Here is a 13,586-nt window from a genome sequence, read left to right as displayed (position 1 = left end):
ATGACCAAAGATGCAAGACTATAGTAAGGCAAAAATGTCAAAATTGGACATGTCCCAAAAACAGCTCAAAACAGCTTTAAATGGCTTAGATTAGCCTGCCAAGACACGCTATAGCAACAAAATTTGCAAAAAAAGGCCAAAAATTCCAAAATTTAGCTGTTGAAAAAATGACCAAAGATGCAAGGCTATAGTAAGGCAAAAATGTCAAAATTGGACATGTCCTAAAAACAGCTCAAAACAGCTTTAAATGGCTTAGATTAGCCTGCCAAGACACGCTATACCAACAAAATTTACAAAAAAAGCGAAAAACTCCAAAATTTAGCATGTTGAAAAATGACCAAAGATGCAAGGCTATAGTAAGGCAAAATGTCAAAATTGGACATGTCCTAAAACAGCTCAAAACAGCTTTAAATGGCTTAGATTAGCCTGCCAAGACACGCTATAGCAACAAAATTTGCAAAAAAGGCCAAAAATTCCAAAATTTAGCTGTTGAAAAATGACCAAAGATGCAAGGCTATAGTAAGGCAAAAATGTCAAAATTGGACATGTCCCAAAAACAGCTCAAAACAATTTTAAATAACTTACATTAGCCTGCTAAGACACTCCATACCAAACAAAGTTGCAAAAAACGACCACTAACACCAAAATTTCGCATGTCGAAAAAATGACCAAAGATGCAAGACTATAGTAAGGCAAAAATGTCAAAATTGGACATGTCCTAAAAACAGCTCAAAACAGCTTTAAATAGCTTAGATTAGCCTGCCAAGACACGCTATACCAACAAAATTTGCAAAAAAAAGGCCAAAAATTCCAAAATTTAGCTGTTGAAAAAATGACCAAAGATGCAAGACTATAGTAAGGCAAAAATGTCAAAATTGGACATGTCCTAAAAACAGCTCAAAACAGCTTTAAATGGCTTAGATTAGCCTGCCAAGACATGCTATACCAACAAAATTCGCAAAAAAAGGCCAAAAATTCCAAAATTTCGCATGTCGAAAAAAATGACCAAAGATGCAAGGCTATAGTAAGGCAAAAATGTCAAAATTGGACATGTCCTAAAAACAGCTCAAAACAGCTTTAAATGGCTTAGATTAGCCTGCCAAGACACGCTTTACCAACAAAATTTGCAAAAAAAGGCCAAAATTCCAAAATTTAGCTGTTGAAAAAATGACCAAAGATGCAAGGCTATAGTAAGGCAAAATGTCAAAATTGACATGTCCCAAAAACAGCTCAAAACAGCTTTAAATAGCTTAGATTAGCCTGCCAAGACACGCCATAGCAAAGAAATTGAAAAAAAAAGGCCAAAACCACCAAAATTTCGCATGTCGAAAAAAATGACCAAAGATGCAAGGCTATAGTAAGGCAAAAATGTCAAAATTGGACATGTCCCAAAAACAGCTCAAAACAATGTTAAATAACTTAGATTAGCCTGCCAAGACACGCCATAGCAAAGAAATTGAAAAAAAGGCCAAAACCACCAAAATTTCATGTCGAAAAAAATGACCAAAGATGCAAGGCTATAGTAAGGCAAAAATGTCAAAATTTGACACGACACAAAAAATGCTCAAAACAATGTTAAATAACTTACATTAGCCTGCTAAGACACTCCATACCAAACAAAGTTGCAAAAAACGACCACTAACACCAAAATTTCGCATGTCGAAAAAATGACCAAAGATGCAAGACTATAGTAAGGCAAAAATGTCAAAATTGGACATGTCCTAAAAACAGCTCAAAACAGCTTTAAATGGCTTAGATTAGCCTGCCAAGACACGCTATACCAACAAAATTTGCAAAAAAAGGCCAAAAACTCCAAAATTTAGCATGTTGAAAAAATGACCAAAGATGCAAGGCTATAGTAAGGCAAAAATGTCAAAATTTGACATGTCCCAAAAACAGCTCAAAACAATTTTAAATAACTTACATTAGCCTGCTAAGACACTCCATACCAAACAAAGTTGCAAAAAGGCCACTAACACCAAAATTTCACATGTCGAAAAAATGACCAAAGATGCAAGACTATAGTAAGGCAAAATGTCAAAATTGGACATGTCCTAAAAACAGCTCAAAACAGCTTTAAATGGCTTAGATTAGCCTGCCAAGACACGCCATAGCAAAGAAATTGAAAAAAAAGGCAAAAACCACCAAAATTTAGCTGTTGAAAAAATGACCAAAGATGCAAGGCTATAGTAAGGCAAAAATGTCAAAATTGGACATGTCCTAAAAACAGCTCAAAACAGCTTTAAATGGCTTAGATTAGCCTGCCAAGACACGCTATACCAACAAAATTTGCAAAAAAAAGGCCAAAAACTCCAAAATTTAGCATGTTGAAAAAATGACCAAAGATGCAAGACTATAGTAAGGCAAAAATGTCAAAATTGGACATGTCCTAAAAACAGCTCAAAACAGCTTTAAATGGCTTAGATTAGCCTGCCAAGACACGCTATACCAACAAAATTTGCAAAAAAAAGGCCAAAAATTCCAAAATTTAGCTGTTGAAAAAATGACCAAAGATGCAAGGATAAAGTAAGCCAAAAATGTCAAAATTGGACATGTCCTAAAACAGCTCAAAACAGCTTTAAATAACTTAGATTAGCCTGCCAAGACACGCCATAGCAAAGAAATTGCAAAAAAGGCCAAAACCAAAATTTCAGCATGTTGAAAAAAATGACCAAAGATGCAAGACTATAGTAAGGCAAAATGTCAAAATTGGACATGTCCTAAAAACAGCTCAAAACAGCTTTAAATAACTTAGATTAGCCTGCCAAGACACGCTTATAGCAACAAAATTTGCAAAAAAGGCCAAAAACCAAAATTTAGCTGTTGAAAAAATGACCAAAGATGCAAGACTATAGTAAGGCAAAAATGTCAAAATTGGACATGTCCTAAAAACAGCTCAAAACAGCTTTAAATGGCTTAGATTAGCCTGCCAAGACATGCTATACCAACAAAATTCGCAAAAAAGGCCAAAATTCCAAAATTTAGCATGTTGAAAAATGACCAAAGATGCAAGGCTATAGTAAGGCAAAAATGTCAAAATTGGACATGTCCTAAAAACAGCTCAAAACAGCTTTAAATGGCTTAGATTAGCCTGCCAAGACACGCTATACCAACAAAATTTGCAAAAAAAGGCCAAAAATTCCAAAATTTAGCTGTTGAAAAAAATGACCAAAGATGCAAGGCTATAGTAAGGCAAAAATGTCAAAATTTGACATGTCCCAAAACAGCTCAAAACAGCTTTAAATAACTTAGATTAGCCTGCCAAGACACGCCATAGCAAAGAAATTGAAAAAAAGGCCAAAACCACCAAAATTTAGCATGTCGAAAAATGACCAAAGATGCAAGGCTATAGTAAGGCAAAAATGTCAAAATTGGACATGTCCCAAAAAACAGCTCAAAACAATGTTAAATAACTTATATTAGCCTGCTAAGACACTCCATACCAAACAAAGTTGCAAAAAACGACCACAAACACCAAAATTTCGCATGTCGAAAAAATGACCAAAGATGCAAGGCTATAGTAAGGCAAAAATGTCAAAATTGGACATGTCCCAAAAACAGCTCAAAACAATTTTAAATAACTTATATTAGCCTGCTAAGACACTCCATACCAAACAAAGTTGCAAAAACGACCACTAACACCAAAATTTCGCATGTCGAAAAAATGACCAAAGATGCAAGACTATAGTAAGGCAAAAATGTCAAAATTGGACATGTCCTAAAACAGCTCAAAACAGCTTTAAATGGCTTAGATTAGCCTGCCAAGACACGCTATACCAACAAAATTTGCAAAAAAAAGGCCAAAATTCCAAAATTTAGCATGTTGAAAAATGACCAAAGATGCAAGGCTATAGTAAGGCAAAAATGTCAAAATTGGACATGTCCTAAAAACAGCTCAAAACAGCTTTAAATGGCTTAGATTAGCCTGCCAAGACACGCTATAGCAACAAAATTTGCAAAAAAGGCCAAAATTCCAAAATTTAGCTGTTGAAAAATGACCAAAGATGCAAGGCTATAGTAAGGCAAAAATGTCAAAATTGGACATGTCCCAAAACAGCTCAAAACAGCTTTAAATAGCTTAGATTAGCCTGCCAAGACACGCCATAGCAAAGAAATTGAAAAAAGGCCAAACCACCAAAATTTAGCATGTCAAAAAATGACCAAAGATGCAAGACTATAGTAAGGCAAAAATGTCAAAATTGGACATGTCCTAAAAACAGCTCAAAACAACTTTAAATAACTTAGATTAGCCTGCCAAGACACTCCATAGCAAACAAAATTTGCAAAAAAAAGGCCAAAATTCCAAAATTTAGCATGTTGAAAAAATGACCAAAGATGCAAGACTATAGTAAGGCAAAATGTCAAAATTGGACATGTCCTAAAACAGCTCAAAACAGCTTTAAATGGCTTAGATTAGCCTGCCAAGACATGCTATACCAACAAAATTTGCAAAAAAGGCCAAAAATTCCAAAATTTAGCATGTTGAAAAATGACCAAAGATGCAAGGCTATAGTAAGGCAAAATGTCAAAATTGGACATGTCCTAAAAACAGCTCAAAACAGCTTTAAATGGCTTAGATTAGCCTGCCAAGACACGCTATACCAACAAAATTTGCAAAAAAAAGACCAAAAATTCCAAAATTTAGCAGTTGAAAAAATGACAAAAAATGCAAGGCTATAGTAAGGCAAAAATGTCAAAATTTGACATGTCCCAAAACAGCTCAAAACAGCTTTAAATAGCTTAGATTAGCCTGCCAAGACACACCATAGCAAAGAAATTGAAAAAAAGGCCAAAACCACCAAAATTTAGCATGTCGAAAAATGACCAAAGATGCAAGGCTATAGTAAGGCAAAATGTCAAAATTTGACATGTCCCAAAAATGCTCAAAACAATGTTAAATAACTTAGATTAGCCTGCCAAGACATTCCATACCAAAGAAAGTTGAAAAACAGCCACTAACACCAAAATTTCGCATGTCGAAAAAATGACCAAAGATGCAAGGCTATAGTAAGGCAAAAATGTCAAAATTGGACATGTCCCAATAACAGCTCAAAACAATTTTAAATAACTTATATTAGCCTGCTAAGACACTCCATACCAAACAAAGTTGCAAAAAACGACCACTAACACCAAAATTTCGCATGTCGAAAAAATGACCAAAGATGCAAGACTATAGTAAGGCAAAAATGTCAAAATTGGACATGTCCTAAAAACAGCTCAAAACAGCTTTAAATGGCTTAGATTAGCCTGCCAAGACATGCTATACCAACAAAATTCGCAAAAAAGGCCAAAATTCCAAAATTTAGCTGTTGAAAAAATGACCAAAGATGCAAGGCTATAGTAAGGCAAAAAATGTCAAAATTGGACATGTCCCAAAAACAGCTCAAAACAATTTTAAATAACTTACATTAGCCTGCTAAGACACTCCATACCAAACAAAGTTGCAAAAAACGACCACTAACACCAAAATTTCACATGTCGAAAAAATGACCAAAGATGCAAGACTATAGTAAGGCAAAAAATGTCAAAATTGGACATGTCCCAAAAACAGCTCAAAACAGCTTTAAATAGCTTAGATTAGCCTGCCAAGACACGCCATAGCAAAGAAATTGAAAAAAGGCCAAAACCACCAAAATTTAGCATGTTGAAAAAATGACCAAAGATGCAAGGCTATAGTAAGGCAAAAATGTGAAAATTTGACATGTCCTAAAAACAGCTCAAAACAGCTTTAAACGGCTTAGATTAGCCTGCCAAGACACGCTATAGCAACAAAATTTGCAAAAAAAGGCCAAAAATTCCAAAATTTAGCTGTTGAAAAAATGACCAAAGATGCAAGGCTATAGTAAGGCAAAAATGTCAAAATTGGACATGTCCTAAAAACAGCTCAAAACAGCTTTAAATGGCTTAGATTAGCCTGCCAAGACATGCTAAACCAACAAAATTCGCAAAAAAAGGCCAAAAAATCCAAAATTAAGCATGTTGAAAAATGACCAAAGATGCAAGGCTATAGTAAGGCAAAAATGTCAAAATTGGACATGTCCTAAAACAGCTCAAAACAACTTTAAATGGCTTAGATTAGCCTGCCAAGACACGCCATACCAACAAAATTTGCAAAAAAAAGGCCAAAAATTCCAAAATTTAGCTGTTGAAAAATGACCAAAGATGCAAGACTATAGTAAGGCAAAATGCCAAAATTGGACATGTCCTAAAAACAGCTCAAAACAGCTTTAAACGGCTTAGATTAGCCTGCCAAGACACGCCATAGCAAAGAAATTGGAAAAAAAGGCCAAAACCACCAAAATTTCGCATGTTGAAAAAATGACCAAAGATGCAAGACTATAGTAAGGCAAAAATGTCAAAATTGGACATGTCCTAAAAACAGCTCAAAACAGCTTTAAACGGCTTAGATTAGCCTGCCAAGACACGCTATAGCAACAAAATTTGCAAAAAAAGGCCAAAAATTCCAAAATTTAGCTGTTGAAAAAATGACCAAAGATGCAAGACTATAGTAAGGCAAAAATGTCAAAATTGGACATGTCCTAAAAACAGCTCAAAACAGCTTTAAATGGCTTAGATTAGCCTGCCAAGACATGCTATACCAACAAAATTCGCAAAAAAAGGCCAAAAATTCCAAAATTAAGCATGTTGAAAAAATGACCAAAGATGCAAGGCTATAGTAAGGCAAAAATGTCAAAATTGGACATGTCCTAAAAACAGCTCAAAACAGCTTTAAATGGCTTAGATTAGCCTGCCAAGACACGCTATACCAACAAAATTTGCAAAAAAAGGCCAAAAATTCCAAAATTTAGCTGTTGAAAAAATGACCAAAGATGCAAGGCTATAGTAAGGCAAAATGTCAAAATTGACATGACCCAAAAACAGCTCAAATCAGCTTTAAATAGCTTAGATTAGCCTGCCAAGACACGCCATAGCAAAGAAATTGAAAAAAAAGGCCAAAACCACCAAAATTTCGCATGTCGAAAAAAATGACCAAAGATGCAAGGCTATAGTAAGGCAAAAATGTCAAAATTTGACACGACACAAAAAATGCTCAAAACAATGTTAAATAACTTACATTAGCCTGCTAAGACATTCCATACCAAATAAAGTTGCAAAAAACGACCACTAACACCAAAATTTCGCATGTCGAAAAAATGACGAAAGATGCAAGGCTATAGTAAGGCAAAAATGTCAAAATTGGACATGTCCCAAAAACAGCTCAAAACAATTTTAAATAACTTATATTAGCCTGCTAAGACACTCCATACCAAACAAAGTTGCAAAAAACGACCACTAACACCAATATTTCGCATGTCGAAAAAATGACCAAAGATGCAAGACTATAGTAAGGCAAAAATGTCAAAATTGGACATGTCCCAAAAACAGCTCAAAACAGCTTTAAATGGCTTAGATTAGCCTGCCAAGACACGCTATAGCAACAAAATTTGCAAAAAAAGGCCAAAAATTCCAAAATTTAGCTGTTGAAAAATGACCAAAGATGCAAAGGCTATAGTAAAGGCAAAATGTCAAAATTTGACATGTCCCAAAAACAGCTCAAAACAGCTTTAAATGGCTTAGATTAGCCTGCCAAGACACGCTATACCAACAAAATTTGCAAAAAAGGCCAAAAAATCCAAAATTTAGCTGTTGAAAAAATGACCAAAGATGCAAGGCTATAGTAAGGCAAAAATGTCAAAATTTGACATGTCCCAAAAACAGCTCAAAACAGCTTTAAATAGCTTAGATTAGCCTGCCAAGACACGCCATAGCAAAGAAATTGAAAAAAAAGGCCAAAACCACCAAAATTTCGCATGTCGAAAAAATGACCAAAGATGCAAGACTATAGTAAAGGCAAAATGTCAAAATTGGACATGTCCTAAAAACAGCTCAAAACAGCTTTAAACGGCTTAGATTAGCCTGCCAAGACACGCTATAGCAACAAAATTTGCAAAAAAAAGGCCAAAAATTCGAAAATTTAGCTGTTGAAAAAATGACCAAAGATGCAAGACTATAGTAAAGGCAAAAATGTCAAAATTGGACATGTCCTAAAACAGCTCAAAACAGCTTTAAATGGCTTAGATTAGCCTGCCAAGACATGCTATACCAACAAAATTCGCAAAAAAAGGCCAAAAATTCCAAAATTAAGCATGTTGAAAAATGACCAAAGATGCAAGGCTATAGTAAGGCAAAAATGTCAAAATTGGACATGTCCTAAAACAGCTCAAAACAGCTTTAAATGGCTTAGATTAGCCTGCCAAGACACGCTATACCAACAAAATTTGCAAAAAAAGGCCAAAAATTCCAAAATTTAGCTGTTGAAAAAATGACCAAAGATGCAAGGCTATAGTAAGGCAAAAATGTCAAAATTTGACATGTCCCAAAAACAGCTCAAAACAGCTTTAAATAGCTTAGATTAGCCTGCCAAGACACGCCATAGCAAAGAAATTGAAAAAAAAGGCCAAAACCACCAAAATTTCGCATGTCGAAAAAAATGACCAAAGATGCAAGGCTATAGTAAGGCAAAAATGTCAAAATTTGACACAACACAAAAAATGCTCAAAACAATGTTAAATAACTTATATTAGCCTGCTAAGACATTCCATACCAAATAAAGTTGCAAAAAACGACCACTAACACCAAAATTTCGCATGTCGAAAAAATGACGAAAGATGCAAGGCTATAGTAAGGCAAAAATGTCAAAATTGGACATGTCCCAAAAACAGCTCAAAACAATTTTAAATAACTTATATTAGCCTGCTAAGACACTCCATACCAAACAAAGTTGCAAAAAACGACCACTAACACCAATATTTCGCATGTCGAAAAAATGACCAAAGATGCAAGACTATAGTAAGGCAAAAATGTCAAAATTGGACATGTCCCTAAAACAGCTCAAAACAGCTTTAAATGGCTTAGATTAGCCTGCCAAGACACGCTATAGCAACAAAATTTGCAAAAAAAGGCCAAAAATTCCAAAATTTAGCTGTTGAAAAAATGACCAAAGATGCAAGGCTATAGTAAGGCAAAAATGTCAAAATTGGACATGTCCCAAAAACAGCTCAAAACAGCTTTAAATGGCTTAGATTAGCCTGCCAAGACACGCTATACCAACAAAATTTGCAAAAAAAGGCCAAAAATTCCAAAATTTAGCTGTTGAAAAAATGACCAAAGATGCAAGGCTATAGTAAGGCAAAAATGTCAAAATTTGACATGTCCCAAAAACAGCTCAAAACAGCTTTAAATAGCTTAGATTAGCCTGCCAAGACACGCCATAGCAAAGAAATTGAAAAAAAAGGCCAAAACCACCAAAATTTCGCATGTCGAAAAAAATGACCAAAGATGCAAGACTATAGTAAGGCAAAAATGTCAAAATTGGACATGTCCTAAAAACAGCTCAAAACAGCTTTAAATGGCTTAAATTAGCCTGCCAAGACACGCTATACCAACAAAATTTGCAAAAAAAGGCCAAAAATTCCAAAATTTAGCTGTTGAAAAAATGACCAAAGATGCAAAGGCTATAGTAAGGCAAAAATGTCAAAATTGGACATGTCCTAAAAACAGCTCAAAACAGCTTTAAATAGCTTAGATTAGCCTGCCAAGACACGCCATAGCAAAGAAATTGAAAAAAAAGGCCAAAACCACCAAAATTTCGCATGTCGAAAAAAATGACCAAAGATGCAAGGCTATAGTAAGGCAAAAATGTCAAAATTTGACACGTCACAAAAACAGCTCAAAACAATTTTAAATAACTTACATTAGCCTGCTAAGACACTCCATAGCAAACAAAGTTGCAAAAAACGACCACTAACAGCAAAATTTAGCATGTTGAAAAAATGACCAAAGATGCAAGGCTATAGTAAGGCAAAAATGTCAAAATTGGACATGTCCTAAAAACAGCTCAAAACAGTTTTAAACGGCTTAGATTAGCCTGCCAAGACACGCTATAGCAACAAAATTTGCAAAAAAGGCCAAAAATTCAAAATTTAGCTGTTGAAAAAATGACCAAAGATGCAAGGCTATAGTAAGGCAAAATGTCAAAATTGGACATGTCCCAAAAACAGCTCAAAACAATTTTAAATAACTTACATTAGCCTGCTAAGACACTCCATACCAAACAAAGTTGCAAAAAACGACCACTAACACCAAAATTTCGCATGTCGAAAAAATGACCAAAGATGCAAGACTATAGTAAGGCAAAAATGTCAAAATTGGACATGTCCTAAAAACAGCTCAAAACAGCTTTAAATAGCTTAGATTAGCCTGCCAAGACACGCCATAGCAAAGAAATTGGAAAAAAAGGCCAAAACCACCAAAATTTCGCATGTTGAAAAAATGACCAAAGATGCAAGACTATAGTAAGGCAAAAATGTCAAAATTGGACATGTCCTAAAAACAGCTCAAAACAGCTTTAAACGGCTTAGATTAGCCTGCCAAGACACGCTATAGCAACAAAATTTGCAAAAAAAGGCCAAAAATTCCAAAATTTAGCTGTTGAAAAAATGACCAAAGATGCAAGACTATAGTAAGGCAAAAATGTCAAAATTGGACATGTCCTAAAAACAGCTCAAAACAGCTTTAAATGGCTTAGATTAGCCTGCCAAGACATGCTATACCAACAAAATTCGCAAAAAAAGGCCAAAAATTCCAAAATTAAGCATGTTGAAAAAATGACCAAAGATGCAAGGCTATAGTAAGGCAAAAATGTCAAAATTGGACATGTCCTAAAAACAGCTCAAAACAGTTTTAAACGGCTTAGATTAGCCTGCCAAGACACGCTATAGCAACAAAATTTGCAAAAAAAGGCCAAAAATTCCAAAATTTAGCTGTTGAAAAAATGACCAAAGATGCAAGGCTATAGTAAGGCAAAAATGTCAAAATTGGACATGTCCCAAAAACAGCTCAAAACAATTTTAAATAACTTACATTAGCCTGCTAAGACACTCCATACCAAACAAAGTTGCAAAAAACGACCACTAACACCAAAATTTCGCATGTCGAAAAAATGACCAAAGATGCAAGACTATAGTAAGGCAAAAATGTCAAAATTGGACATGTCCTAAAAACAGCTCAAAACAGCTTTAAATAGCTTAGATTAGCCTGCCAAGACACGCCATAGCAAAGAAATTGGAAAAAAAGGCCAAAACCACCAAAATTTCGCATGTTGAAAAAATGACCAAAGATGCAAGACTATAGTAAGGCAAAAATGTCAAAATTGGACATGTCCTAAAAACAGCTCAAAACAGCTTTAAACGGCTTAGATTAGCCTGCCAAGACACGCTATAGCAACAAAATTTGCAAAAAAAGGCCAAAAATTCCAAAATTTAGCTGTTGAAAAAATGACCAAAGATGCAAGGCTATAGTAAGGCAAAAATGTTAAAATTGGACATATCCTAAAAACAGCTCAAAACATCTTTAAATGGCTTAGATTAGCCTGCCAAGACATGCTATACCAACAAAATTCGCAAAAAAAGGCCAAAAATTCCAAAATTTCGCATGTTGAAAAAATGACCAAAGATGCAAGGCTATAGTAAGGCAAAAATGTCAAAATTGGACATGTCCCAAAAACAGCTCAAAACAGCTTTAAATGGCTTAGATTAGCCTGCCAAGACACGCTATACCAACAAAATTTGCAAAAAAAGGCCAAAAATTCAAAATTTAGCTGTTGAAAAATGACCAAAGATGCAAGGCTATAGTAAGGCAAAAATGTCAAAATTTGACATGTCCCAAAAACAGCTCAAAACAGCTTTAAATAGCTTAGATTAGCCTGCCAAGACACGCCATAGCAAAGAAATTGAAAAAAAAGGCCAAAACCACCAAAATTTCGCATGTCGAAAAAAATGACCAAAGATGCAAGGCTATAGTAAGGCAAAAATGTCAAAATTTGACATGTCCCAAAAACAGCTCAAAACAATTTTAAATAACTTACATTAGCCTGCTAAGACACTCCATACCAAACAAAGTTGCAAAAAACGACCACTAACACCAAAATTTCGCATGTCGAAAAAATGACCAAAGATGCAAGACTATAGTAAGGCAAAATGTCAAAATTGGACATGTCCCAAAACAGCTCAAAACAGCTTTAAATGGCTTAGATTAGCCTGCCAAGACACGCTTTACCAACAAAATTTGCAAAAAAAGGCCAAAAATTCCAAAATTTAGCTGTTGAAAAAATGACCAAAGATGCAAGGCTATAGTAAGGCAAAAATGTCAAAATTTGACATGTCCCAAAAACAGCTCAAAACAGCTTTAAATGGCTTAGATTAGCCTGCCAAGACACGCTATAGCAACAAAATTTGCAAAAAAAGGCCAAAAATTCCAAAATTTAGCTGTTGAAAAAATGACCAAAGATACAAGGCTATAGTAAGGCAAAAATGTCAAAATTTGACACGTCACAAAAACAGCTCAAAACAATTTTAAATAACTTACATTAGCCTGCTAAGACACTCCATAGCAAACAAAGTTGCAAAAAACGACCACTAACAGCAAAATTTCGCATGTCGAAAAAATGACCAAAGATGCAAGACTATAGTAAGGCAAAAATGTCAAAATTGGACATGTCCTAAAAACAGCTCAAAACAGCTTTAAATGGCTTAGATTAGCCTGCCAAGACACGCCATAGCAAAGAAATTGAAAAAAAAGGCCAAAACCACCAAAATTTCGCATGTCGAAAAAATGACCAAAGATGCAAGACTATAGTAAGGCAAAAATGTCAAAATTGGACATGTCCTAAAAACAGCTCAAAACAGCTTTAAATGGCTTAGATTAGCCTGCCAAGACACGCTATACCAACAAAATTTGCAAAAAAAGGCCAAAAATTCCAAAATTTAGCTGTTGAAAAAATGACCAAAGATGCAAGGCTATAGTAAAGCAAAAATGTCAAACTTTGACATGTCCCAAAAACAGCTCAAAACAGCTTTAAATAGCTTAGATTAGCCTGCCAAGACACGCCATAGCAAAGAAATTGAAAAAAAAGGCCAAAACCACCAAAATTTCGCATGTCGAAAAAAATGACCAAAGATGCAAGACTATAGTAAGGCAAAAATGTCAAAATTGCACATGTCCTAAAAACAGCTCAAAACAGCTTTAAATGGCTTAGATTAGCCTGCCAAGACACGCTATACCAACAAAATTTGCAAAAAAAGGCCAAAAATTCCAAAATTTAGCTGTTGAAAAAATGACCAAAGATGTAAGGCAAAAATGTCAAAATTTGACACGACACAAAAAATGCTCAAAACAATGTTAAATACATTATATTAGCCTGCCAAGACACGCCATAGCAAAGAAATTGAAAAAAAAGGCCAAAACCACCAAAATTTCGCATGTCGAAAAAAATGACCAAAGATGCAAGACTATAGTAAGGCAAAAATGTCAAAATTGGACATGTCCTAAAAACAGCTCAAAACAGCTTTAAATGGCTTAAATTAGCCTGCCAAGACACGCTATACCAACAAAATTTGCAAAAAAAGGCCAAAAATTCCAAAATTTAGCTGTTGAAAAAATGACCAAAGATGCAAGGCCATAGTAAGGCAAAAATGTCAAAACTGGACATGTCCTAAAAACAGCTCAAAACAGCTTTAAATAGCTTA

This window comes from Plectropomus leopardus, chromosome 23 (assembly GCF_026936395.1).
Source record: "Plectropomus leopardus strain MGB_pleo_1.0 chromosome 23, ASM2693639v1, whole genome shotgun sequence".
Lineage (NCBI taxonomy): Eukaryota > Metazoa > Chordata > Actinopteri > Perciformes > Serranidae > Plectropomus > Plectropomus leopardus.
Note: the sequence above shows the minus strand (reverse complement) of the source record.